Source organism: Meriones unguiculatus, chromosome 8 (assembly GCF_030254825.1).
Source record: "Meriones unguiculatus strain TT.TT164.6M chromosome 8, Bangor_MerUng_6.1, whole genome shotgun sequence".
NCBI lineage: Eukaryota > Metazoa > Chordata > Mammalia > Rodentia > Muridae > Meriones > Meriones unguiculatus.
This window is the reverse complement of record NC_083356.1, coordinates 96,413,047-96,440,739: the sequence shown is the minus strand read 5'-3', so window position 1 is coordinate 96,440,739 and position 27,693 is coordinate 96,413,047.

The window sequence follows — 27,693 nt, the reverse complement described above, 5'->3', positions numbered from 1 at the left end:
GGTGATTTACATCAGCTATTCGTGTAACAAAGGTTGCAGTTAAAGTGAATTAAAAAAAGGATGTTCGCAAACAGATAGGTCTGAGAACAAAATAGCAACGCACTGAAAAAATAAGCTAATCACACAATTCTTTTTCTGAACAAAAAAAAAAAAACCAAAATAAATAAAAACACATTTTATTATTTGTGATACTCTCTTAGAAAGCATACAGTTTTGCGAGAAAGCATATTATCAGATGAAACCATTATTACCCTCTGCCTTTTTTTTGGCAGATTGAAGAAGATTTATTCAAAGGTTTTGTTATTCCAGACATTTCTAGGAATGTAATGAACAAAATAAAGCCCCCCCGCAAAACTTACAGCTCCCAAAACCCAGAGATCAAAGAATTTAAATGATGTTTATAATAGTTTTATTTTTCAAGTTCTCTCAGAAGAACTCAAACCTCATGACTTCCAGTTCACTAATGTTTCTTGCCCTTTGATTCGTACAAGGCAGCGGACTTGCTCTTCCAATTTACTATTCACTGATAAATACTTTTGAAGTGACATTTGTGTGTAACATGTTCATTAGCTTACATTTACAACATATAATTTTCGGTGTAAATCATGTTTGTACTAGAATAACACTCCTTTTATTGTTCTTATAAAGGCAATAGGAACTTGACAGTTGACTTCATGGTCTACTGATGTCCCATGGAACAATAAGATAAAGATGTTGCTCAGATTATTGGGTTAAACTTAGAGCAATTAAACTAAGTTGGTCAATGAGAGCTTTCCAAATAAAACCTCCAATTAAAATGTTTCTCATGTTACTGTATTCCAAATATCCTTAAGCTTCAAGAACTTTTGAGAGCAAAGCTAGGGTAGTGAGCACATCAATTTTGTAAGTTATTAGCTCTGACTTTGGATATCCAGTCATCTATAAAGCACCTTTTTTTCTAAATATTCTTGGTCTTCCAAACTTTGGTTCTTATTTATTCTGTTGTGAATTTGGTGGCACCAATTCTTGCCTAATATGTTGAGCCATTTCCTGTCTTCTGATGTTTCTTCAGACATGTCAGTTCCCCTAATATCATGGTTCCCTCCACTCTATAGGCAATTGAAGTTGTCACCACAGCACAGTCAGCATTGCAATGAGTGCCACCTCCTGGTATTACCAAATGCTTCTGGTGGCTTGGCAGTTTCTTTTCTGGCCCTAAATGGTTCTTTCTCAAAGTCAAATATGACTATTCACAGTAGCCCTGGTGTATATTTTTGTATGTGTTATACTGTTTTAAAGGTGTCCCTTATGTAACATTGAATTAACTTTTATGTTATCAAGATACAGTATTTAATTTTCTTGTAGCTCTTTACCACGAATCTGGTCATATCTTAAGTAGCTGATATTATGCTACAGAATTTTACTTTTTTGAAAGTTTAAAGAGAACATATCAAATTGATGATAGTTATTTCCTGGTTAATATACCATATTTTAAATTGAGGTCTTAGGAACTTTTGGAATTGAAATATCAACAAAAGACAATAATTTTCAAGCACAAAATTAAATATGAGTATTTTTTATCAACTTCTTGAAATTTCCTTCTAAATACCAAGATAAAGACCAAAAATGTCAACACTTTGGAATACACATTAAATGATTTTGCTTCTTTCTGACTAACTGGTTTTCTGATGGCCTATAGATGATCAACTTACTAGTGAGATATTTACCTCCTTGAAGCCAATCGTCTGCAAAATTTCAAATTAATTTCAGGCTATGATTACACAGAATACTTCTGTACTCAAGGCATAGTAATAAGATAAGCACCCCTACTTTGCTTTCTAATTATGAAACACATGTTTTCATTTTAGTAAGAGAAAAAAACTATAGGCAAACTATAAATGCTTCAAAGTTGTTAACAACAACAGCAAAAACCACATAAAATCAAAAAAAAAAGAAGGGATAAAAGAAGACAAGCTTTATATTTGATGTTGCCTAATGGCTGATGATTGATCACAGTAGAGTAAGGTACTCCCAAATATCAACTAAGAACTGACTAGGGTTATCCAAGAGTCTTCTAAATGTAGCTGGAGTGTGAGAATTCCATGTTGAATGTCTATATGTTTTAAAAGCTCGATTTTCCACAAAAACAAAATAGAAATAAATTACTTTTATCCATATGAAGCCCATTATGAGTAAGATTGGCTTTCCAAAATTCATGTTAGATGGGATTGTAGTGTCTGAATGGAAGTCTTTACTGTATGAAAATTATAATTATTTCAATTTTTGTCCACAATCAGCTTGAAATGTTGCAAAACTCTGCAGGTGCTCGCTGTTATAACAAAACCATGGGGACAGATGGTGCAAGGTACAGGCCAGCTCAAGGGATTAAATGTGAGGCTTTTGAAATTCAAAATTAAAGCTGGGTGATCTTGAGAAAACCTGCCTGCCAAACATGCTTGCTTTAAAAATAAAAATAAAAAAAGTTATCCAAATTCTCCTGACAAGCTTATTTATATTCAAATGACTAGAAAATGTTAAATAGTTAGAAAGTATACTTGGCGGGGTACAGCTCACCTGACCAAATTAAAATATGAAATGCTCACTCCCATTGTGGTACTAAATCTTTGCATGCAGTGACCCCTCTTATGTTCAATTGCTAATGGGAACCTTTTTTTTTTTTTTTTTGTCAAGAGGGTACTTTCCAGGTTCTAAAATAAAGATGTCCTAACTGTCTTGTTTAAATGGACATAAGGAACTGGTTTAGTTGAAGTTCTGATGATTAACAGGGGCTGCATGATTTCTAGCTATAGAAAAAAATGACATAAGTTAAATTTCAAAATTTAACATGATCCATTAGACTTTGTGACCTTATCTAAATCTAAAAATTCATTCAAAGAATCATTTAAACATCATTCATGTTATATTTTCTAATAATACAGCATCACACTATTAGCTTGTATATTTGAACACTGTTATACAATATCACATATAGAAATCACTCTTACTGTTGACATTTTTTTTGTGAAGTGTATACTATTATCTGTATTCACAGTTATAAAATTATGTCACTTGCTAGCAAGTAGTAATGCTTGAATATAAGATGGTACGTATTGATTCTAATTCTTCCTTAATTTTCTGCTTGCTAAATATGTTTGCTAACTATCATCTGTGTGGTGGAACACATTTCATACATAAAAAGGGCAAATTTTTTAAAAGAACCTAGGAGTGGTACTCTATTACGTCACTGAGAAATGGCAGTGTAGGTAGAACTTACGAGATCCTTGAGGTATAGTTTGGTACTGTTTCAATTGACTAATTTGGTCATGGTAGTGACATTAAGCACTTCAAGTCATAAATGCATGCAAATTAGTCTTTAGAAAATTTGCCAAATAGCTTAATATCATTATGGTATTTTTTTTCTTTATTAAGTTATAATCTTAGTCTTGCTCATAGAAGCAATTATTAACATATTCTCTGACCCACCAAGGTGATTCAATGCAGTTGATTGTGTTAGACATATGCATAACATATTGGTCTATGCATTAGAAATTTTGGAGCAAGTGAATCAGAGGCCTTGACTTTGGTTGTTTGTAAGATAAATTGTATGGTATCTCTCAGTATATGTTAAACATGTTCCATATTGTCTGGATTTTATCTCTGTGAACATAGTTACATAAATATGGCCATTCCGAATTACCTATGAATAAACCAAGGTGCTAGAAAGGGCACTTCTTTTGTTCAAAGCCACAAAGCCGAGAGGTGCAGATGCTGTAACTCAGACACTGGTACAACTGACTAAAACCACTACCACACGCGAAAGATTACACAGGAAAGATTACACACGAAATAAAACGTAGGAAGTGAGGAGCTCTATCATAATTGCTACTTAAATGAAGTAATGAAACACTGCGTTTGGGAGGCTTTGGTATTAGAGGCAGACTTCATGTTACCTGTTAACCTGAGCCTGAGTGAACCGCAATCAGGGGAATCCAAACCGTCGTGATGATGCTTAGTCCAGGGAGAAATTATGGATGATGACTGTGGTGACTTAAATGTACACTATACCCCATAGACTCAAGCGCTTAAAGATGTGGCCCCAAGTTGTTGGTGGTGCTGCTTGGTGTGTGGGGTTCAGAAGTGCTGAGAGAACGCGCCACAGTACTGGCTGCTTGCTGCTATGTCTCTTAATTACGTGCTCTTCTTATTCCTCTGAAACTGTAAGCCCGAATAAACTCTCTCTTCCCTAAGTTGCTTTTGCTCCTGGTGTTCATTAAAACAACAGAAAAGTAACTAATGCAATGACACACTGGAAAGCCTAATGTAAAGAAGTAGATACACTTGCATATTTATTCATTTATGTTGCAGAACTTTCAGAAAGAAGAGATTCAAGAACTCCTAGTTATCTTGGACCTTAGAGGATGATGACAGCCACTAACCCGAAAGAGGGCAGCGAAGAGGCCGTGAAGGTGTGCCAACTATCCTTGAATATAGCATCCCTAAATAACCAGTAAAATCCTTCTCAATAAATCTTATGCTACACAGAAGTCCTGGACATAACTAGAAAAAAAAATGTGCTTTTGTTTGCAACAATGTAAAATTTCTGGTGTGTCTGTGTGTGTCTTCTTGGCCATATTTTCTCAATTCATATAACAACAGTATTACCTTCAGAGAATGTTGGAGATATAATTTCCTGATATTGTGAAATGACACTAGGCCACAACTAATTATAGTATTTATTAAAATAAGAGGCCATGGATTTAAACAGAGTGTGGGGAGCAGTATATAGCATGGGGTATATGGGAAGGAAGGGATGATTGTTTAAATTATGTTATAATCTCAAAAATAAAATTTTAAAAAGAAGTTTTGTTATAGATGGATCTTGAGGTAGTATTATTCTTAATTTTCTGAGAAAGAGCAAGATTGATTTCCAAAGTAGTTGTACAAGTTTGCATGCCAATCAGTAATGGAAGAGGGTTTTCCTTTCTCCACATCCTCTCAAGAATCTATTGTCACTTGAGTTTTTGATATTAGCCATTCTGATGGGTGTAAGATGAACTCTCAGGGTAATTTTGATTTGCATTTCCCTGAGGACTAAGGACACTGAACATTTCTTTAAGTGTTTCTCTGCCATTTGATTTTCTTCTATTGAAAATTCTATGTTTAGCTCTGTACCCCATATTTCGATTGGATTACCTGGTATGTTGGTGTTTAACTTCTTGAGTTCTTTATATATTTTGGATACTAGCCCTCTGTAAGATATTGGGTTAGTGAAGATCCTTTCCCAGTGTGTAGGCTGTTGTTTTGTTCTGATGATAGTGTCCTTTGCTTTACAGAAGAGGTTCAGTTTCATGAGGTCCCATTTATTGATTGTTGCTCTCAGAGCCTGTGCTGTTGGTGTTCTGTTCAGGAAGTTGTCTCCTGTGCAAATGAGTTCATTTTTTCTTCTCACAGATTTAGTGTATCTGGTTTTATGTTGAGGTCTTTGATCCACTTGGACTTTAATTCTGTGCAGGGTGATAAATATAGATCTATTTGCATTTTTCTACATGTGGACATACAGTTAGTCCAGCATCATTTGTTGAAGATGTTATTTTTTTTCCATTGTATGGTTTTGGCTTCTTTGTCAAAACTCAAGTATCTGTAGGTGTTTGGGTTTATTTCTGGGTCTTCTATTTGATTCCATTGAACCACCAATCTGTTTTTATGCCAGTACCATGCAGTCCCTCAATTAGGAGTGGATATAGAAATTGTGGTACATTTACACAATGGAACACTGCTCAGCTATTAAAAACAAGGAAATCATGAAATTTGGAGGCAAATGGTGGAGACTAGAAAAGATCATCCTGAATGAGGTATCCCAGAAGCAGAAAGACACACGCGGTGTATACTCACTTATAAGTGGATATTAGACATATAACTTAGGTAAACCATACTAAAATCTATACTCCCAAACAAACTAAACCAGAAGGAGCACCCTAGGGAAGATACTCAATCCTCATTCAGAAAGGCAAATGGGATAGACATTGGAAGCAAGAGACGACAGGGAACAGGACAGAAGGCTGCCACAAAGAGATTCTGAAAGACTCTACCCAGCAGGATACTGAGACCCATAGCCAAACTTTGGGCAGAGTGCAAGGAATCACATAGAAGAAGGGGGAGATAAAAAGACCTGGAGAGGACAGGAGCTCCACAAGTAGAACAGCAGAGAAAAAGAATAAGGGCTCAGGGGGTCCTGAAGAGACAGATGCTCCAACCAATGACCATGCACAGAAAGTACCTACAACCCCTGCTCAGATATAGCCCATAGGCATCTCAGTCTTCCTGGAGTTCCCTAGCAAGGGCATCAGGGGCTGTGTTTGACATGAATTCAGGGGCTGGCTCTTTGATCACCTTTGCCTCATGGGGAAGCAGCCTTACCAGGCCACAGAGGAAGACAATGCAGTCAGTCCTGATGAGATCTGATAGGCTAGATAGAAGGGGAGAAGGACCTCCCTGATCAGTGGATTAAGTGAGGGACATAGAGGGAGAAAGGGGAGGGAGGATGGACTGAGAGGAGATGAGGGAGGGGACTACAGCCGAGATAGAAAGTGAATAAATTGTAAGAAATAATAATTTAATTAATTAAAAAAGAATTTCTGTGCCCAATTAAAAAGGCATCTATCTTTCACTCTGCTGTGAGGTTCATAAGTAGTTATTGACAATTGAACAGAGAATATCAGCTATTTCAAACCTGAAACATCTTGACAATCTAATAGTAGTATATTGTTTGCGGCCTTCTTGTTACTGTGCTATTGGACACATGATTTCTTATTCACAGTCTCTTCCTACATCAGAATAAACTCAGGTATCATAGATTCTTTATACACTTTCCCAGCCTTGCTCTCTAAAAGTTAGTGTTTTTTTTAAGCCTGTTAGAAATGAGAGACTCCAGAAGGCACTATAAATTCTTTGTACAGTTGAACTTAAGATCTTAGAAAGGATGTGTTCTGGCTCAAGTAAGCCATCAGCTGATCTGAGGGTACCTGGTGCCAAAGGCCTAGGAGGACATGACAGTGGCAAAGAAAATAGGTTGATGAGGTTCCATTGCACTGAAAGCCAATTTGGTCATGATAATGGACTGACTTTTTCTTCTCCTTTCATGTAGCTGACCTATCTTGTCTAAGTAAAGGTTTGATAGTCTTTAATTAGGTAGCATGGTTGGAGAGATGGCACAGAACAAAAGTCCTCCAGATCAGACCAAGCTTTCTACTTTGTACGTGAGACATTTCACTGGGATGTTCTATTTGGCAGGAACAGGCTGGTGATCAGAACTGATTGAAATTAACTAGAAGGAATAAAAGTAGCTTCAGGGAGCAATTTAAATTTTAAGAAGGAATTTACAGTGAAGGTTTTTGTCTCTCTCCCTGTACTGCATCATTGGAACACATACTCTTTATGTGAACCTGCCTTCATGTGTCACTGTTTATTTTAGCCTAAACTTAGAAACAATAAAACCTGCTGAGTCCAACTCCAATCAGTGTGTTGAGACATTGTAATGAATGTTGGTTTTAGGAATATTTTGCTTTCTAAGTTTACCTTATATGGAGATTTTCTAAGTCAGAGAGATAATTTGTCATCCAGGTTTTATCATGACTAAAAGAAGGGCAATCCCTAATTTAACACATATTTGTATAAAACTGGCTTCATTACCATAACCATTAAATATTATCAAACAAGAGTATATTATTGTGCAACAGAATTATGTTTTCTAGCAATCTGAAACATTGCAATACTTTGATGAAAAAGGACATATTTATCTAAGCAATAAAAAGATAGTACTTTAGTTGTTTCTAAACTTTTAACGTTTCTCATTTTAAATTATTCATTTGTTTTTCAATTTAGAAAGAGTGTGGTTGAGTTGTGTTCTATTTGTGATATTTTAGGATTTAAAAATATCACCTTTTTTGAAATGTAAATTAGCATACATTGGTAGGAAGGAATGGATTAAAATGTCTAATAGCCAAACCATATGGTTCTAATCCAAATTGGAGTATTCTTTTAGTGGAAATAATTGGATTTACTTGGAGACAAATTGATTTTCAAACTTCTAGGAAACTTAAAAATTATATCACATTATTTGAAGAAAGAGTTTGAGTCACTAGCTCATGTCCATTAATGAAAGACAGAGCAACCTTGCCACTTATTGCAAGAGAGAGAGAATGAAAACATCCCCTCAGTTAATTAAAATACATGTCTCAATTGTGGAGGTCAGACACAGAATAATTATAGGGAGGACAAAATTCATGCTTTCTCACCTCTTTATACTTGTAGAATAACATCAAACATTTATTATCATGGTTTTATTCTTTAGCTCACTATTTTGATTAAAGATTCTAGTTACTTTTCCCATAAGTATCTAAATGTTCACTGTAAAATCAATCAGAATCAGAAAGGGTTAAAGAGTTTCCTTTTGGTATATTTTGCATATTTCACTGTACAACTTGTATCCTTTATGATACAATCTTACATTTTTATATCTACCACAATGGTGATTTCTTATAAATTATTAAAACTAGGCCATAACAATAATTGTTCTTCCACATTCATGGAGTCAAAATATTAAACATTTCGTGTGAAAACGCTAAGGCTGAAAGAAATGTTTCTTTTATATGAGTAACAGCTCCCTGGCTGGTGGGTTACCTTAGCCGTTCGGTGCTAGGACTGCCTGTTTTCCAATGCACACCTCCAACTGTAATTCCCAGGAAACAAAAGTATCCAAACTAAGTTCTAGTTATATGATAAACTTTACAAAGTAAAACCAGCTGCATTTTGTTGTTGTTGTTGTTTTTGTTTTTCAAGACAGAGTTTCTCAGTGTAGCCTTGTCTGTCCTGGACTCACTTTGTAGACTAGGATGACCTTGAACTCACAGAGATCCACCTCCCTCTCTCTCCCAATAACTGAAACTTAAGGGTAGTGCCATCACACCTGGCTTCCGCCTACATATTTTTTTAAGTCATTAGTATAAGATATTTTTTTTCTGGAAAAATACATTTAAAAAAAATTTGCTTTTCATGGGTGAGAGAAAAAAATAGTGAAAATTAATCATCCAAAATATTAAGGGTGAGAGGAAAATAATGATTAAATATCACCATTTTCAGAGCAGAGTTGTTCTATAAGTGTGGGTCATGTGAAGGCATCTATTAAAGAAGTTAGCCTATGTGTGTGCTGCTACCAGTAGCCAGCAGAGATCCAGAGGCTAGATATCAAGAGAAATTTCTGTCTTTGAAAAAAATTTTATTAATAATGATAGAAATTTCTATTTTTATTATTGACCAAAAACAGCTTTTGGAGGAATTGGGCTTATTTGATTGACATTTTTGGTCATGGTACTCCACCAAGGGCAGTCTGGGAAGGAAATCTGGAAGCAGAAATCATCGAGGAATGCTTTTTGCTATCTTGTTTATTACTGTAGCTTGTTCATTTTGCTCTGTGATACAACCTGTAACCATCTGTCCAGGCATCTAGATGCCAATAGTGGGCTGGTTTCTTCTGCATCAATCCTTAATGAAGAACACGACACACAGACTTACAGGCAATCTGATGGGGCACTCCCACGACAGAGGTTCTCTCTTCCTGGATAACTCTTGCTTGTGTCAAGTAGAAGAATTCCTGTCCAGCACAGGGAATGCTGTTTTCCCAAGCATGGAAGTGAAGTGATTTAAGAGAGTAACTCAACGGTAGAAGGAAAGAACTAAAAGTAACCTAAGGGTGCCAGGAGAGGTAGAAGTGTAGGAGATGTGACAGAGTGAAGCCAGCAGCTGAACTAGCGCAAAGGAGGCTTCTGGATCTGAAAAATATTAATTACAAGATAGACAGGTGTTAAAGAGAGTTGGAAATAAATGTAAATAAACAGTTTTTAAATGTTATAGAATTTATGTATTTATTTATCATATTTAGTTTCATTCACTCAAGAAAAAAACTGTTAGCTTATATTCAGTGTTCACTAAGATGGAAAACAAGGAAAAATATTGCTGCAAACTTTCACAAATTACAAACAACAACAGCAGCAACAACAAAAAAACCTGATTTTACATTTCAAGTGGCGTAGATCATTCTTACAGAGCTAAATAACCCTGACGCACCAGATTGTGAAATTTGAATACAACCAAACCATCTTAAGTCATAAAATATAAATGCATAAAATTCAAGTGTGAAATCATAACACAGTAAATGCAGATAGTAGAAATAGAAATGGAGGAAGTGATGTATGTTCAAAAGAAGGATTGGCCAAGTAAGTGATAAAGGAAAATACACAAAACCTTGCATTAGACACTGGAAAAAATCAAATTCTCATAACCTTGAAAGAAAAAAAATTGACCAAAGCCAAAGTAGAAATCAAAAGAGCATCTCAGAACTTTTTGCATATGAATTCGTATAAAAACCTTTAGCAAAAATTTTTATATATTGATCACAATAATGGCATGGTATCATGATCTGCATCACATCTTATCAAATAAATAAACACTGACCTATAAAAAGTACTGCAGGAAAATATACGGAAATTAACCATACTCTCATAACAGGAAACTCTCAACATTTATTAAATGAATCTCAGGAATTGAAAAGATTGATAACTATAAATATAGGAACACTGAAAAATTTTTGATGCCAGATACACATTTTTAAACATAAATAATCACAAGAGCCTGAGCATCTTTTCTGTAAGAGAAGGTAGAGACTAGTAGCTGGAAAATAAAGATATAACAGCATAATTCTCCCAGCACCAAAGTTGAATGAATGATCCTATAAAATCATTTTACAAATGTCTTCAAAAAGAGAACTAAAATATCACATTATGAGATTCATCTGCTACCTGTGGTATTTGAAGTTCATCTATGGGAGGTTACAATCTTTGTGTGCACTTTTTAAAATTTTAATGTAGAGTGTATGTATGTTGTGCATATGCAAATGTATGTAAAGGCCAGAGGTCAACGTTAGGATTCCTCCTCTATCATGGAACCTTTTTTTTTCTTTCTTGGTAATAGTGTTTTTATTTATGTTTTTTTTTATTTATTACAATTTATTCACTTTGTATCCCAGCTGTAGCCCTCCCTCATCCTCTCCCAGTTCCACCCTGCCTCTCTCTTCTCCTCCCATGCCCCTCTCCCAGTCCACTGATGGGGAAGATCCTCTGCCCCTTCCATCTGACTCCAGCCTATCAGTTCTCATCAGGACTGGATGCATTGTCTTCCTCTGTGGTGTGGTAAGGCTGCTTCCCCATCAGGGGTTGATGATCAAAGAGCCTGTCACTGAGTTCATATCAGAGACAGTCCATGTTCCCTTTACTAGGGAACCAATTGGAGACTGAGCTGCCATGGGGTACATCTGTGCAGGGGTTCTAGGTTATTTTTATGCATGTTACCTTTTTTGAGATACAGTCTCTCACTGAACCTGAGGTTTACCCATTGAGCAAAAGATTGGCTGGGCAGGGACCTCTAGAACTCCAGTTGTCTTTGGCCCCTGTTCTGGGGTTACCAATATGAGTCTTATTTTCATGCTTAGATTTTATGTGAGTGCTGTGATCTGAACTCAGATACTTTTGCTTGCCCAGAATGCAATTTAGCCACTGAGCTATCTCACTGAACCTAAACTATCCCTCAAGATCATGTAAAATTAAAATTTTAACTACACATTCCCTTTGAGAAAATAATTACACGTATAGAGGTTTATCTTAAGAGACACACACTTAAAACTATCCTTTTAAGTTCAATCTATTGCTGACATCAATGCAGCAATATTTTTGATAGCCAACGAAAGATACACTTAATGAAAGCATGTTTTGTACTATTCAAGAACGGTGTTTCTTGATGGACATTTCTGATGGACTGTTCTACAAACAGATGTGAAACCGAACAAAGAGGGATCTTAGAAGCAATATCACTGACTAGTGAGGGAAACAGAATCAGACATAGGAAAGAAGCTGCAGAAAGGTCAACAAAAGTCAGAAGTTCCTTTACTTAACGCAGAATCTCTAAAACTGCGATAGTTACGTGGGTGGTCTTAACTCAATGCACCAGGCAATAAATGCAGACTGCACTAAACAAGGTCAACAAATGGAAAGCAAGTCTCTGTGAGGAATTCTAATGGCAGCTTCTACCTGCTAACACATTATCTGTGGCGGAAAACGACACAGTCTTGCTTTTTTTAAAATATTTTTTTTTTTATTTTTAAATAATTTTATACATTCACTTGTATCCCAGCTGTAGCCTCTCCCTCTTTCCCACCCAATCCTCCCCTCCCTCCCTCATCTCCTCCCTGCCCCATTCCGAGTCCACTGAGAGGGGGTGTCCTCCTCTCCTTTCGTCTGGTCCTAGCTTATCAGGTATCTTCAGGATGGCTTCAATGTCCTTATCTGTGGCCTAGCAAGGCTGCTCCTCCCTCAGGGGGAAGGGGAAGCTAATGAGTTCATGTCAGAAACAATTCCTGTCCCCCTTAATAGGAAACCCACTTGGATACTGAGCTACCATGGGCTATGTCTGAGCAGGGGTTGTAGGGACAGGGAGCCCCACAAGGTCCAAATATATCTGAGCACAGAGGTCTTCTATGAGGCTGTTTATCCAACGAAGGACCATGCATGGATATAAGCCACAGTCTTGTTTAAGAATTAGTGGAGAGATAGAAACTCAACACACTGAGGATCTACAGGCAAGTTATGGGGTAGATTTGCTGTCTCTATGAGCTCATCAGCATCTTTTCAATTTTGTATTGGTATCACACTGTGCTTGTGTAGACTTGGAAATTTAAAATGTGACTCAGAGTGTCATGTGTGGTCGAATCCCCAGGAGAGTGGGGATTCAGAGGTAATTCAGTGTCTACAGGAAAAATCCAGAAGAAGGAATCTCAGTCACTGGGATTGTGGAACCCTGGTCATCTCTTCTTCCACCTCCCCCTCCTCCTTCTCTCTCTCCCTCTGTTCTCACCTCTCCATAGTCATTAAGTGAATGTGTTGCCCTGGCACTAACTTCATTCTTTGTATTTTTTCCAGTTTCATGAGGTGCCATTTATGGATTTTATATCTTAGAATTTGTGATGTTTGTGTTCTGTTCAGGAAGTTGTCTCCTGTTACAATGATTTCTAGGCTCTTCCCCACATTTTCTTCTAATAGATTTAGTGTGTCTGGTTTTTTTTTTCTTTTTTTTTAATTTTTCATCAATTACACTTTATTCATTCTGCATCCCCCCATAAGCCCCTCCCTCTTCCCCTCCCAATCCCACCCTCCCTCCTCCCTCTGCATGCATGCCACTCCCCAAGTCCACTGATAGGGGAGGTTCTCCTCTCCTTTCTGATCTTAGTCTATCAGTTCACATCAAAATTGGCTGCATTGTCCTCTACTATGGCCTGGTAAGGCTGCTCCCCCCCAAGGGGGAGGTGATCAAAGAGCAGGCCAATCAGATTATGTCAGAGGCAGTCCCTCTTCCCATTACTATGGAACCCACTTGGACACTGAACTGCCCTGGGCTTCATCTGTGCAGGGGTTCTGGGTTATCTCTATGAATAGTCCTTGGTTGGAGTATGAGTCTCTGGAAAGTTCCCTGTGTTCAAATTTTCTTGTTCTGTTGCTCTCCTTGTGGAGACCCTGTCCTCTCCAGCTCTTACTATTTCCCAGTTCTTACCTAAAATTCCATTCACTCTGCCCAACAGTTGTCCATCAGGCTCAGCATTTGCTTTGATAGTCTGTAGGGCAGAGGCTTTCAGAGGCCCTCTGTGGTAGGTTCCTAGGTTGTTTCCTGTTTTCTTCTTCTTCTGATGTCAATCCTCGTTGCCATTCTGGATGGAAATTGGACATTTTAGTTAGGGTCCTCTCTCTTGCTTAGTTTCTTTAGATGCACAGGTTTTAGTGGGTTTGTCCTATGTTGTATGTCTATATGAGTGAGTATATACCATGTGTGTCTTTTTGCTTCTGGGACAACTCACTCAGGATGATCCTTTCCAGATCCCACCATTTACCTGCAAATTTCATGATTTCCTTATTTTTCATTGCTGAGTAATATTCCATTGTGTAGATGTACCACAATTTCTGCATCCATTCTTCAGTTGAGGGGCATCTGGGTTGTTTCCAGCTTCTGGCTATTACAAATAAAGCTGCTACAAACATGGTTGAGCAAATGTCCTTTTTGTGTACTTGAGCCTCTTTTGGATATATGCCCAGGAGTGGTATGGCTGGATCTTGAGGAAGTGCTATTCCTAGTTGTCTGAGAAAGCACCAGATTGATTTCCAGAGTGGTTGTACAAGTTTACATTCCCACCAGCAGTGGAGAAGGGTTCCCCTTTCTCCACAACCTCTCCAGCATGTGTTGTCACTAGAGTTTTTGATCTTGGCCATTCTCATGGGTGTAAGGTGAAATCTCAGGGTTGTTTTGGTTTGCATTTCCCTAATGGCTAGGGAGGTTGAGCATTTCTTTTAGTGCTTCTCTGCCATTCGGTATTCCTCTACAGAGAATTCTCTGTTTAGCTCTGTTCCCCATTTTTTAAGTGGATTACTTGGTTTGCTGCTTTTCAGCTTCTTTAGTTCTTTATATATACTGGATATGAGTCCTCTGTCAGATAAAGGGTTGGTGAAGATTCTTTCCCAATCTGTAGGCAGTCGCTTTGTTTTGCTTTGCAGAAGCTTTTCAGTTTCATGAGGTCCCAATTATTGATTGTTGCTCTTAGAGCCTGTGCTGTTGGTGTTCTGTTCAGGAAGTTTTCTCCTGTACCAATGAGTTCTAGGGTATTTCCCACTTTTTTTTCAAGCCGATTTAATGTGTCTGGTTTTATATTGAGGTCTTTGATCCACTTGGACTTCAGTTTTGTGCAGGGTGATAAGTATGGATCTATTTTCACTTTTCTACATGTAGACATCCAGTTGGACCAGCACAATTTGCTGAAGATGCTATCTTTTTTCCATTGTATGGTTTTGGCGTCTTTGTCAAAGATCAGGTGTCCATAAGTGTGTGGGTTTATTTCTGGGTCCTCTGTTCGGTTCCATTGATCCACCATTCTGTTTCTATGCCAGTACCATGCAGTTTTTAAACTGTTGCTCTATAGTACAGCTTAAGATCAGGGATGGAGATACCTCCAGAGGATCTTTTATTGTAGAGGATTGTTTTAGCAATTCTGGGTTTCTTGTTATTCCAGATGAAGTTGAGAATTTTTCTTTCCAGGTCTGTAAAGAATTGTGTTGGTAATTTGATGGGCATTGCATTGAATCTGTAGATTGCTTTTGGTAAGATGGCCATTTTTACTATGTTAATCTTGCCAAGCCATGAGCATGGGAGATCTTTCCATTTTCTCATATCTTCTTCTAATTCTTTCTTCAGAGATTTGAAATTTTTTTCATACAAGTCTTTGACTTCCTTGGTTAGGGTTACTCCGAGGTACCATATGTCATTTGTGGCTATTGTGAAGTGTGTTGTTTCCCTAATTTCTTTCTCAGCCCTTTTGTCTTTTGTATACAGGAGGGCTACTGATTTTTTTGAGTTAATTTTGTATCTGGCCACTTTGCTGAAGGTGTTTATCAGCTGTAGGAGTTCCCTGGTAGAGTTTTTGGGGTCACTCACGTATACTATCATATCATCTGCAAATAGTGATAATTTGACTTCTTCCTTTCCAATTTGTATCCCCTTGATCTTCAAATGTCGTATTGCTCTAGCAAGGACTTCCAGAACTATGTTGAAGAGATATGGAGAGAGTGGGCAGCCTTGTCTTGTCCCTAATTTTAGTGGGATTGCTTTAAGTTTCTCTCTGTTCAGTTTGATATTGGCCATAGGCTTGCTGTATATCGCCTTTACTATGTTTAGATATGTGCCTTGTATCCCTGATCTCTCCAATGCTTTAAACATGAATGGATGTTGGATTTTGTCAAATGCTTTTTCAGCATCTAAGGAGATTATCATGTGTTTTTTTTTTCTTTCAGTTTGTTAATATGGTGGATCACATTGATGGATTTTTATATATTGAACCACTCCTGTATACCTGGGATGAAACCTACTTGGTCATAGTGGATGATATCTTTGATGTGTTCTTGTATTCAGTTTTCAAGTATTTTGTTGAGTATTTTTACCTCAATATTCATAAGGGAGATTGGCCTGAAATTCTCTTTTTTTGTTGGGTCTTTGTGAGGTTTAGGTACCAAGGTGACTGTGGTTTCATAGAATGAGTTTGGTAATGTTCCTTCTGTTTCTATTTTGTGGAATAGTTTGAAGAGAACTGGAGTTAGCTCTTCTTTGATGGTCTCGTAGAATTCTGCACCGAAATCATCTAGTCCTGGGCTTTTTTTGGATGGGAGACTTTTGATGACCGCTTCTATTTCTTTGGGGGATATAGGACTATTTAATTGATTTACCTGGTCCTGATTCAGCTCTGTTAAGTGGAATGGATCAAGAAAATTTTCCATTTCATTTAGATTTTCAAATTTTGTCGTATATAGACTTTTGAAGTAAGTCCTAATGATTGTTTGGATTTCCTCAGTATGTCCCCTTTTTCATTTCTGATTTTGTTTATTTGGATGGTGTCTCTCTGCCTTTTAGTTAGCTTGGCTAAGGGTTTGTCTGTCTTGTTGATCTTCTCAAAGAACCAGCTCTTGGTTTCATTGATTCTTTGAATTGTTTTATTTGTTTCTAATTGATTGATTTCAGCCCTGAGTTTGATTATTTCTAGCTGTCTACTCCTTTTTGGTGTGTCTGCTTCTTCTTTTTCTAGGGTTTTTAAGTGAGCATTAAGTTGCTTGAATGAGCTATCTCAAATTTCTTCTTGAAGGCACTTATCGCTATGAATTTTCCTCTTAGCACTGCTTTCATTGTGTCCCATAAGTTTGGATATGTTGTGTCTTCGTTTTCATTGTGTTCTAGGAAGACTTTAATTTCTTTCTTTATTTCTTCTCTGTCCGAGCTGTCATTTAGTAGCAAATTGTTCAGTTTCCATGTGCGTGTAGGCTTTTTGTTTTTTCTGTTGTTATTGAGGTCCAGCTTTATTCCATGGTGATCAGACAGGATACAAGGGATTATTTCAATCTTCTTGTATCTGTTGAGGTTTGCTTTGTGACCAACTATATGATCTATTTTGGAGAAGGTTCCATGAGGTGCTGAGAAGAAGGTAAATTCTTCTGTGTTTGGGTGTAAGGTTCTGTAAATGTCTGCTGGGTCCATTTGATTCATGACCTCTGTTAGAGATATTGTTTCTTTGTTTAATTTCTGTTTTGTTGACCTGTCCTTTGTTGAGAGTGGGGTGTTGAAGTCTCCCACTATTATTGTGTGGGGATCTATGTGTGGTATAAGTTTTATCAATGTTTCTTTCACAAATGTGGGTGCCCTTGTATTTGGGGCATAGATGTTCAGGATTGTGATGTCTTCTTGGTGAAATTTTCCCTTGATGAGTATGAAGTGTCCTTCCCCATCTCTTTTGATTATTTTTGGTTGAAAGTCTATTTTATCAGATAATAGAATGGCTACTCTTGCTTCTTGCAACCATTTGCTTGGAAAGCCGTCTTCCATCACTTTACCCTCAGGTAATGTCTGTCTTTGTGACCTAGGTGTGTTTCTTGTATGCAACAGATTGCTGGGTATTGTTTACACATCCATTCTGTTAGTCTGTATCTTTTTATTGGAGAATTAAGTCTATTGATGTTGAGAGAGATTAATGACCAGTGGCTGTTAGATCCTTTGAATTTGATGTTGGCTGTGGTCATAAGGTTGTGTGCGTGGTTGCTTTTTCTTTTACTGTACTGAGGTTATTTATTTCCTGTGTTTTCTTGAATGTAGCTAGTTTTCTTCCATTGTATTTTCCCTTCTAGTGTCTTCTGTAGTGCTAGATTTGTTTGTAGGTATTGTTGAAATTTGTTTTTGTCATTGAATATCTTGTTTTCTCCCTCTATGAGGACTGAGAGTTTTGCTGGGTATAGTAGCCTGGGCTGACATCTGTGTTCTCTTAGGTTCTGCATGATATCCGTCCAGGCCCTTCTGGCTTTCATAGTCTCTGTTGAAAAGTCTCGTGTGATTGTGATGGGTTTGTCATTATATGTTACTTGGTCTTTTTCCCAAGCAGCTTTTAGTATTTTTTTCTTTTTTCTGTATACTTCCTGTTTTGGATTATTATGTGGTGGGAGGATTTTCTTTTCTGGTTTAATTTATTGGGTGTTCTGTATGCCTCTTGTATTCTTATTGGCCTCTCCTTTAAGTTGGGGAAATTTTCAATTATTTTGTTGAAAATATTTTCTGGGCCTTGTATGAGAGAATCTTCTTTTTCCTCTATTCCTATTATTCTTAAGTTTTATCTTTTTATGTTGTCTTGAATTTCTTGGACAGTTTGTGTCAGGATTTTTTTAGATTTAACATTTTCTTTGAGAGATAAATCTATTTCTTCCATTGTATCTTCCACACCTGAGATTCTTTCTTCCATCTCTTGTAGTCTATTGGTTATGCTAACCTCTGTACTTCCTGTTTTTTCCCTAAGTTCTTTTTCTCCACAATTTCCTCCATTTGTATTTTCTTTAATTTTTCCAATTCTATCTTCAGAAGACTGACAGAGTCATGCCACCAGCTATTTGTCTAAAGCAAATACACATTTTATTCTGATGGCTCTCCGTTCCGGAGGACAAAATACTGTAGATTACTGTTGTTCCCCTTTATAAGACTCATGATTTGAGTTTCAAGTCATCTATCTTCACCATTTAATTTTTCCTTCATGTTCTTTTCCAACATCCTACATGTCTTGAACGTTAAGTTGGGAGATGGTACATACATTATTGAGACAATGTTTATCTACAGAGAAAGAGAAGGCAAGGAGTGTAGTTTGATTCTTTATGTTTAAAAATCTTCTTTTTTATCTCTTCTAACTAGTTGTATTTCTTTCAGATACTTATTTTAAATTTATAAAATATTTATATACGCATTTGTTTTATATTTAATGGCTATTGCTTTCCTACCAGAACTGCACGGTAAAAAAGCTACTTTATTTTTTAGGTAAAAGAAGCTGCTGCAATAGAAATGTACCGCCTGTTTGGGAGAAAAGATGATTATCTTCATTTTCTTCTGGCTTATTGAGTAAGTTTATAAACTTTTTTTAGGTCTTAGATTTTTATCATTAATGGTCCCGTAAATAGAGCACAGCTCATGAGTAGACAGAATCCAGCATTAGAAGTCAGCAAAAGGGTTCTTTTTCTTTCTTCTTCTCATAATTATTTGGGTCACCCTGTAGAAGTCACTTAACTTCTTTTATTTTTTATTTCTGTATTTTTATTTTAATTTTTATTAATTGCAGTTTATTCACTTTGTATCCCCCCTGTAGCTCCCTCCCCCCTCCCAATCCCTCCCTCCCTCTTTCTTCTTCACCCATGCTCCTTCCCAATTCCACTGATAGGGGAGGTCTTCCTCTCCTACCTTCTGATCCTAGTCCATCAGGTCTCATCAGGAGTGGCTGCATTGTCTTCCTCTGTGGCTTGGCAAGGCTGCTCCCCTCTCAGAGGAGGTGATCAAAGAGCAGGCCAATCATTTCATGTCAGAGACAGTGCCTGTTCCCATTACTATGGAACCCACTTGGACACTGAACTGCCCTGGGCTACATCTGTGCAGGGGTTCTAGGTTATCTCCATGAATGGTCCTTGGTTGGAGTATCAGTCTCAAAAAAGACCCTTGTACCCAGATTTTTTTTGGTTCTGTTGCTCTCCTTGTGGACCTCCTATCCTTTCCAGGTCTTACTATCTTTTTCTTCTTTCATAAGATTCCCTGCACTCTTCCCAAAGTTTGGCTATAAGTCTCAGCATTTGATACCTTGCAGGGTAGAGCCTTTCAGAGGCCCTCTGTGGTAGGCTTCTGTCCTGTTCCATGTTTTCTCTCTCTTCTGATGTCCATCCTCTTTGCCTTTCTGAATGGGGATTGAGCATCTTACCCAGAGTCCTCACTCTTGATTAGTTTCTTTAGGTGTGCAGATTTTAGTATGTCTATCCTATATTATATATCTAATATCCACTTTTGAGTGAGTGTATACCCTCACTCACTCTTTCTGCTTCTGAGATACCTCACTCAGGATGATCTTTTCCAGTTTCCACCATTTGCCTGAAAATTTTGTAAGTCACTTAACTTCTAAATACTTTAAATCACTATTACAGAAAGTGAACTACCATAGTAGTTAGAAAACTGAGAATTTACATATTTTATATCATTATTATTATTGGGACCCATGTATTGGAAAATTTCTCTTCATAATACTATTTTAAAGCAGTAACATCCTCAAAATGAAACTTTATGTGGGACAACACTTTGTTTTAGGCACTTGTCCTAAAAGATTCGTATAACTTTAAAAAAAACAGTAAAAATATTATAAACTGGAAGTCAGTCAGATATGTGTTTTAATTTAATCAGCATGGCAATAGGTAACAAGGCATAAGGTCAGAGAGTTCAAATAGTGCAATTACATGACTGTCAATTCCTTTTTCAGTAAACTCCAGAAGGCATAAGCTCAAATACTCAAAGTTCTAGCACATAAATAAATTATGGTTAATTAAAATTAGCCCATGAGGTAAATTTGCTGTTCTTTTACCTTACATAGTCTTTTAATCTGTAATCCTGAAAAATTATCACACAAAGAAAATGAAAATACATATGTATACATACTTGCTAGCATAAAAAAAGATTGTACTATTTTAGCAATGTGAAGATTTCAATTACTCTTTTAAAAACTATACATAATCTTTATCCATGTCTTTTGAAGCCATATTCAGAGATCATTATTGGTAATACAAGGTTGTATTTAAAAATATTACCAATAATTTTCCTTGAGTCTTTTGAAGTTATTAATGATCTTCCAAAGCTTCATTACTCACCAAACATGGAGCAGTTAACATTTAAGCTTTAACAATGGTTTCCAGGTTTCTGCAGATGTTTTATTCAATACGGGGAACTGGATTGTGTATAACCCCATGAAAAGTTACTGCAATTAATTGGAAAATTGCTATGACATTGGTAAGTATTTTAAGCCTTAATTATTTTTCCTTTGCTTATTGCTTCAAATGATCAAAAAAGCTGGCATAGTCACTTAAAAAAAGTGGAGTATTTAGTTAGAGAAACGAAATGTTAATAGTGAAGCATGTGTGTGTTTTCTTCTTTTCTTTTTCTTCTTTTAATTTTACAGACATTCAAAACCTAAATTGTCTTGTTCTTTGTAAGTTTTAAATTAATGGCTAGAGCCAAAAAAAAAGAGCTTAATTTGAGAGAAAGAAATCTCAATGCAAGGAACTTATTCTTTTAAGCTCCAGAGAAATGCACTGCATTTATCAGCTTTGAGTGGATATCATTGTGTTTATAACAGAGTGGAGGCACCATGCAATTTTGCTCCTGAAATTGGTTTATATAGATGACTGGTTGCTGTGAAGTGTGTGTCAGAGTTCCATGCAGCTGTTATGAAGTAGTACAATTGTCATCGCTTCTTACATGGTTGTTGAGAAGAGCTTGAGAGCCCAGCTCAGTGAGCTGTTGAATAGATAACCCAACACAGTTAACGTGGCATACATTGTAAAGAATTACATGCCTGCTACAATGAGCTTTGGGCCTTTGGTATAGATAATAATCCTGGTGGGTGTCCCACGTGCAGTGGTTGTCTGATCACTCGGATATAACTGACGAAACATAAAGAAAAATGTCAGGCGACTGAAAGAAAAATGCTGTTGTAAGTTTGTTTAAGGTTCATGTAAACGGTTATGTGTAGTTTTTAACCCCAAATCTCCCAAAAACTAGACTGCCAAACCTAAGGTCTAATACAACATACAAGATCTGGAGATGTAAACTTATTTAAACTGCATGCAATTATTTAGTGTGTATATAAGCACTTATTATCTGCCTGTTTGGGTTAACAAAATCAGTTTTTTTTTTTTATTTCATAGAAATGAAACCTTTAAAATATCAGCTTATAGATTCAATGTTTAAATCAAGTGTAGAAAATACAATCATTGACAATTTTGGGGTGATGATGGTTTTAAATTTTAATTACCAAAAGCAGTAAGAATGGCAATGTAGACATCTGGGGTGATTTTTTAATTAAAATGAAGTGAAAACACAGGAGAAAATATGACTATTTGCCACTTAAGCATAGACACAAACACTGGGATCATTAGCATGCTATCATAATGTCCATGAAGCCCAAAGGATGGAGAAACCACCGATGTTACAGGATTTTTAACTTAAAGCATCTATTTTTCCCCGTCTTCTAACTTGAGCTCTGGACTTGTCGCAGCCCATATGGCATGTCACAAACATGGCCTAAAGCAGGACTGCTCTGATTCCTATACCCATCGGAAGGCTTTGCCGATGCAGCATCTGCTTAAGCGGAGGGAATTTTTGTGTCATGTAATTTATGTCTTCAAAACTAATCCTTTCATCTCCATTGCTTTCATGAATAATAGCTTACTACTACACAGAACGTACATAAAAGATAACAGTCCTTGTTCTAGTGACCCCTGTGATGAAAAGAGTTTTCATAACTTTAACAATTTTTTAAATATTTGCAATTGGGTTTTACAAATACATATTTAGCATTTACCTTTAGGAAGAGATGTTAATGAGAAAAAAATTTTAAAGTTATTTGTATACTCTAAAACCAAGGAACTCTGTCTCTCAGCTCCTTTAATCTCATATGTTCAGAGAAAGAAATGACTTTATACTTTATCTGAATGTATTGCAAACAATTAATTAACTTTAATTTTTATATTGGTAGCATAAGAATCAATTATTTGAGAAACCTTATAAATGATATATCACCTATCACTTAAAAGGCTTGACTCATTTTTATTATTTATAATTCTTGAAACTGTATTTTGATGGATAAGTTTTCTTAAATTTCGGCCAGTGACCCAAAGGAAAGTTTCGACAGTATGGATATAAATCAACTGCATCTTTTATCAAGGAGTCAATATACATAGAAAAACACACATTATGCATTATATATAGCTCAGTTTTCTGTGATGATGATTTAAAAAATGTTTAATCACTAAGGCTATCCAAAGATGGTTAATGAACGTGTAATTTCTCTAAATGGCTAGATAGTGTCTTTGAGTTGTAACCGTCTCAGAAAAAGTATTCTGTTTCTCATAGTTTGGGTCCAGGCTGTCCTTTAAAGAGATTTAGCAATAGAGTTGGAAAACAGTTTGTTTATATGACTCTAAGACTAAAGCCCTAAAGCTTTACAAGCATTTTATTTACTTATTAAGAGTTTCATATGTATAAGCCTCAAAAATGACACCAATTGGTATCCAGTTTGGATGGGAAAGACTCCAAAGCTTTAAGCTTTGCAGGCTCAAACTCTAGCAAGACTGTTGCTACATTGTCTGAAACCTGAATTGTCTTCATGTAGGAGTTATACAGAAGGAAGGCTGGCAGTGTTGTTATGTCGTCAAATGTACCAGCAGACTCGTAAGTGAGAACTCTGGAAACACCTAGCAAGGATGACACCTTCAGGTAATGAATTCTCTATGAGTAACACCAGACTGAAGGCGAATGACCATCAGCCCAGCCGAGCTAGCCCAACGAGCAGGTCATCAATACACAAAGGGTTACTGTTTGAAGCCACTAGTGTTTCATGTGTTTGGCTACATGCAGCAGATAACTGAAACAGATGGTGATTATTCTGATGGTTTCTTTGAGAAATATTTTCACAAAATAACACCACAATAATAGCAGTTTCTGCCTCAAGATATGAACTTGTATTTTAATAACTTTCATTCTAAACATAAGAATTTAAGCACAGTGTGTACACATTTGTGGATGAAGAAACAGAAGCCCGAACATCTGTCTCTATATTATCAAATGTGCCATCTGAATAATGAAAATTGGGTTGAAACATATTTGTTTTTGTTTTTGTTTTGTCTAAATTAAAGCATCCTCAACTTTCCCCCATCTTGATTAACTTTTGACATCTGTTGGCTGAGCTTGGTTGTTTAAGAAAAGAGAGCCCATTACCCTCCGATGTTAACAGGATTATTCAGTTGCTCAACAGTGAAACCATATTTTGGAGTTACGTTGGAGCTAGTTTGAATTCCTCAAGAAGAACAGCAAAACACTTTAAGAAATGCGTTTTCATTTCTAAATACATGTATTGGTGGTGTGGTTTGGCTGACGTTGAAGCTAGTTAACAAATGTTTGTTAAACCGTGTTGCTTGTTGCTAAACACGCAGCAAACTTTTGACAGTAAGTTTTTAATTTATTTTTTTTATTTGGTTATTCACTTTACATCTCAATTGTAGCCCCTCCCTCCTCTCCTCCCAGTCCCTCCCCTCTTTCCCTCTGTCACCACCCTGTCACCCCTCCTCATCCCCTCAGAAAAGGGGAGACACTCTCTCCCTGCCAAAAAAAAAAAAAAAAAAAAAAATCAATCAAACAAACAAAACACCCGCGAGCACATTGAGTCTCATCAAGACTGTGTACTTCCTCTTTCACAGTGTCATGACAAGACAGCCATGCCACGGAGAAGTGAGCTAAAGGCATGCTGCAGAGACTATGTCAGAGACAGCCCCCATTCTCTTTCTGGGGGACCTTCGTGGAGGCTAAGCTTCTCTTTGGTTATACACATGTAGAGGATCTAGGTCTAGTCCATGCCTGGTTCTTGGTTAGTGCTTCAGTCTTCACAAGCCCCTCTCAGGCCAGGTTAGTTGGGACTGTGGGTCTTTGTATCCCCTCTGAGTCATTCTATCCTCCAACTGCCCCCTCCTCCTCTGACCCCCTTCTACAAGGCTTCTTTGGCTCATGCCAATGTTTGGCTATGAGTCTCTGGTTTCTGTTTGGATCCGTTGTTGGGCAAAGCCTCTCAGAAGACAGCTATGCAAGGCTCCAATCTCCAAACACAGTAGAGCAAAATCAATAGTGTCAGGGATTGGCTCTCTCCCACAGAGTGGATCTCAGGTTGGGCCCGCAGCAGTTGCATTTGATCTCTGCTCTATCTGAATTCCTACATATCCTGAAGGCAGAGCAAATTCTAGATGGAAGTTTTTGTAGGTGGGTTGTTGTTTCCCTCTGTTCACCAAAAGTCCTATCTGTTTAGAAGGTGACTACTCCAGTCTCTATGAACCCGGCCACCAAGAGTTTCTGCTAGTCATGCTCTTACCCTCCCAGAAGCCCACCCCGTTGCAGGTCTTGGGCTTGTCTGAGAACCCAATCTTGAGGTAGAGCGATATCTCCGCCAATGGTTGTTCTTCTCTCTGCAAGTCCTCTCTCTCCCCACCCCCCACTCACACTGTATCTGATTCCAACCCACATTCCCTTCAGTGTTCCCTCTCCTATGCTGTTCCTTCTCTTCAACTTCCAATGATTTTCTATTTCCCTTTCTGGGTGAGATTCCAGCATCCTTTCTTGGGTCCTCCTTTTCTCACAGTTCTTTGGGTCTGTGAATTGCAGTATGGTTATCCTGTAGTAACTGGCTAATATCTACTTATAAAGTGATTACATACCATATATGGCTTCTGGGTCTGGGTTACCTCACTCAGGATGATCTTTTCTAGTTCCACGCATTTGCCTGCAAATTTCATGACTTCCTTGTTTTTAATGGCTGAGTAGTAGTCCATTGTGTAAATGTACCACAGTTTCTTTATCCATTCTTCAGTTGAGGGACATTTAGGTTATTTCCAGTTTCTGGATACTATGAACATAGTATAGATCTGCTATGAACATAGGTGAGCAAATATCCTTGTGGTCAAGTGAAGCATCTCTTGAGTAGGAGTGGTAAAGTCCAAGGGTGGTAAAGCTGGGTCTTGAGGTAGAGCTATACTCAATTTTCTGAGAATTGGCCAGATTGATTTCCAAAGTAGTTGAGAAAGTATCCACTCCCACCAACAATGGAATAGGATTACCCTTTCTCCATATCTGTGCCAGCATGTGCTCTCACTTGAGTTTTTGATCTTAGCCATTCTGGTAGGAGTACGATGGAATATCAGAGTCATTTTTAAAATTTCGATATCCAGGATGACTAAGGACATTGAGGATTTCTTTAAGTGTTTCTTGGCCATTCAATATTCCACAGTTGAGAATTCTCTGTTTAGCTCTGTACCCTATTATTTAATAGGATTATTTGGTTTGTTGGTGTTTAATTTCTTGAATTCTTTTTAAAGTTATATCCTTTGTCAGGTGTTGGGTTAGTAAATATCTTTTCCCAATTTGTTTTCTTCAGTATCTTTTGCCGGACAGAAGCTTTTTAGTTTCATGAGGTCCCATTTATTAATTGATGATCTTAGAGCCTAAGCTGTTGGTGTTTTATTCAGGAAGTTCTCTCCTGTGCCAATGCATTCAAGATTTTTCCCCACTTTTTCTTCTAATAGATTTAGTGTTTCTGGTTTTGTGTTTAGGTCTTTGATACACTTGGATTTGAATTATGTGCAGGGTGACAAATATGGATTTATTTGCATTTTTCTACATGTGGACATCCAGATAGCATTTCTTGAAGGTGCGTTCATTTTTCATTTTATGGTTTTGGCCTCTGTCAAAAATGAAGTGTCTGTAAGTGTATGGGTTTATGCCTGGGTGTTTGATTTGATCCATTAATCTACCAGTCTGTTTTTATTCCAGTACCATGCAGTTTTTATTACTATGACTCTGTAGTACAGCTTGAAATAGGGATGGAGAAACTTCCAGAAGTTCTTTTATTGTATAAGATTGTTTTAGCTCTTCTGGGTTTCTTGTTTTTCCATAAAAAACAGAACAACTTTGAAGATGCAAAGGCAGAGCTGGGCACACAGCAAACAATCTGCTTCATGCTGAGAAGGAGCCTTGGAAAAGAGGACATTATGTTCCTAGATCCCGGGAACCAGATTTGAAACACGTCTATGGGGCATGTGGTAGAGACGGCAAGAAATGCTAATTTTTCAAATGCTAGGGAAAAAAGAGAAGAGGTGGGGTGGGATATTTCTTCTACGCTTGAAGTTCCATTGCTCAGAGGTGAATTTCAGGAACAAGTCTAGTCTTTCTGGACATTCTCATTCATATACTTTCTTGTGTGACCCGAGGTCTATTCTCAAGGTCTGTAAATTGGGTTGGTATTTTAAGGGAAATTGAATTGAATGTGTGGGTTGCTTTTGGCAGGATAATAAATTTTACTATGCTAACCCTACCAATCCATGAGGATGGAGAGATTTTTCCATCTTCTTTTTTTAATTAAATTTTTATTTTTATATTAATTACAGTTTATTTACTTTGTATCCCAGCTGTAGCTCCCTCCCTCATTCCTTCCCAATCCCACCTTCAATTCCCTCATCTCCTCCCTGCCCCTCTCTAAGTCCACTGATAGGGGAGGTTATTGTCTTCAATTTCTTTCTTTTTTTTTTTTTTTCTTTCAGAGACTTGAAGTTCTTGTCATATGGTTCTTTCACTTGCTTGGTTAGAGTTACACCAAATTATTTTTTGTTGCTGTTGTAAAGAATGTTGTTTTCCTTATTTCTTTCTCAGCCCATTTGTCATTTATGTACAAGAAGGCTACAGAAAATTTTTGAGTTAATTTTGTATTGAGCCATTTTGCTGAAATTGTTTATCAGAGTTCCCTGGTATAATATTGGGGTCACTTATGTATACAATCATATCATCCCTAAATTGTGATACTTTGACTTCTTCCTTTCCAATTTGTATCTCCTTGATCTCCTTAATTAGTCTTTTTGCTCTGGCTGGAGGTTCAAGTACTATATTGAGGAGAAATGAAGAAAGTAGGCAGCCTTGTCTGTTCCTGCATTT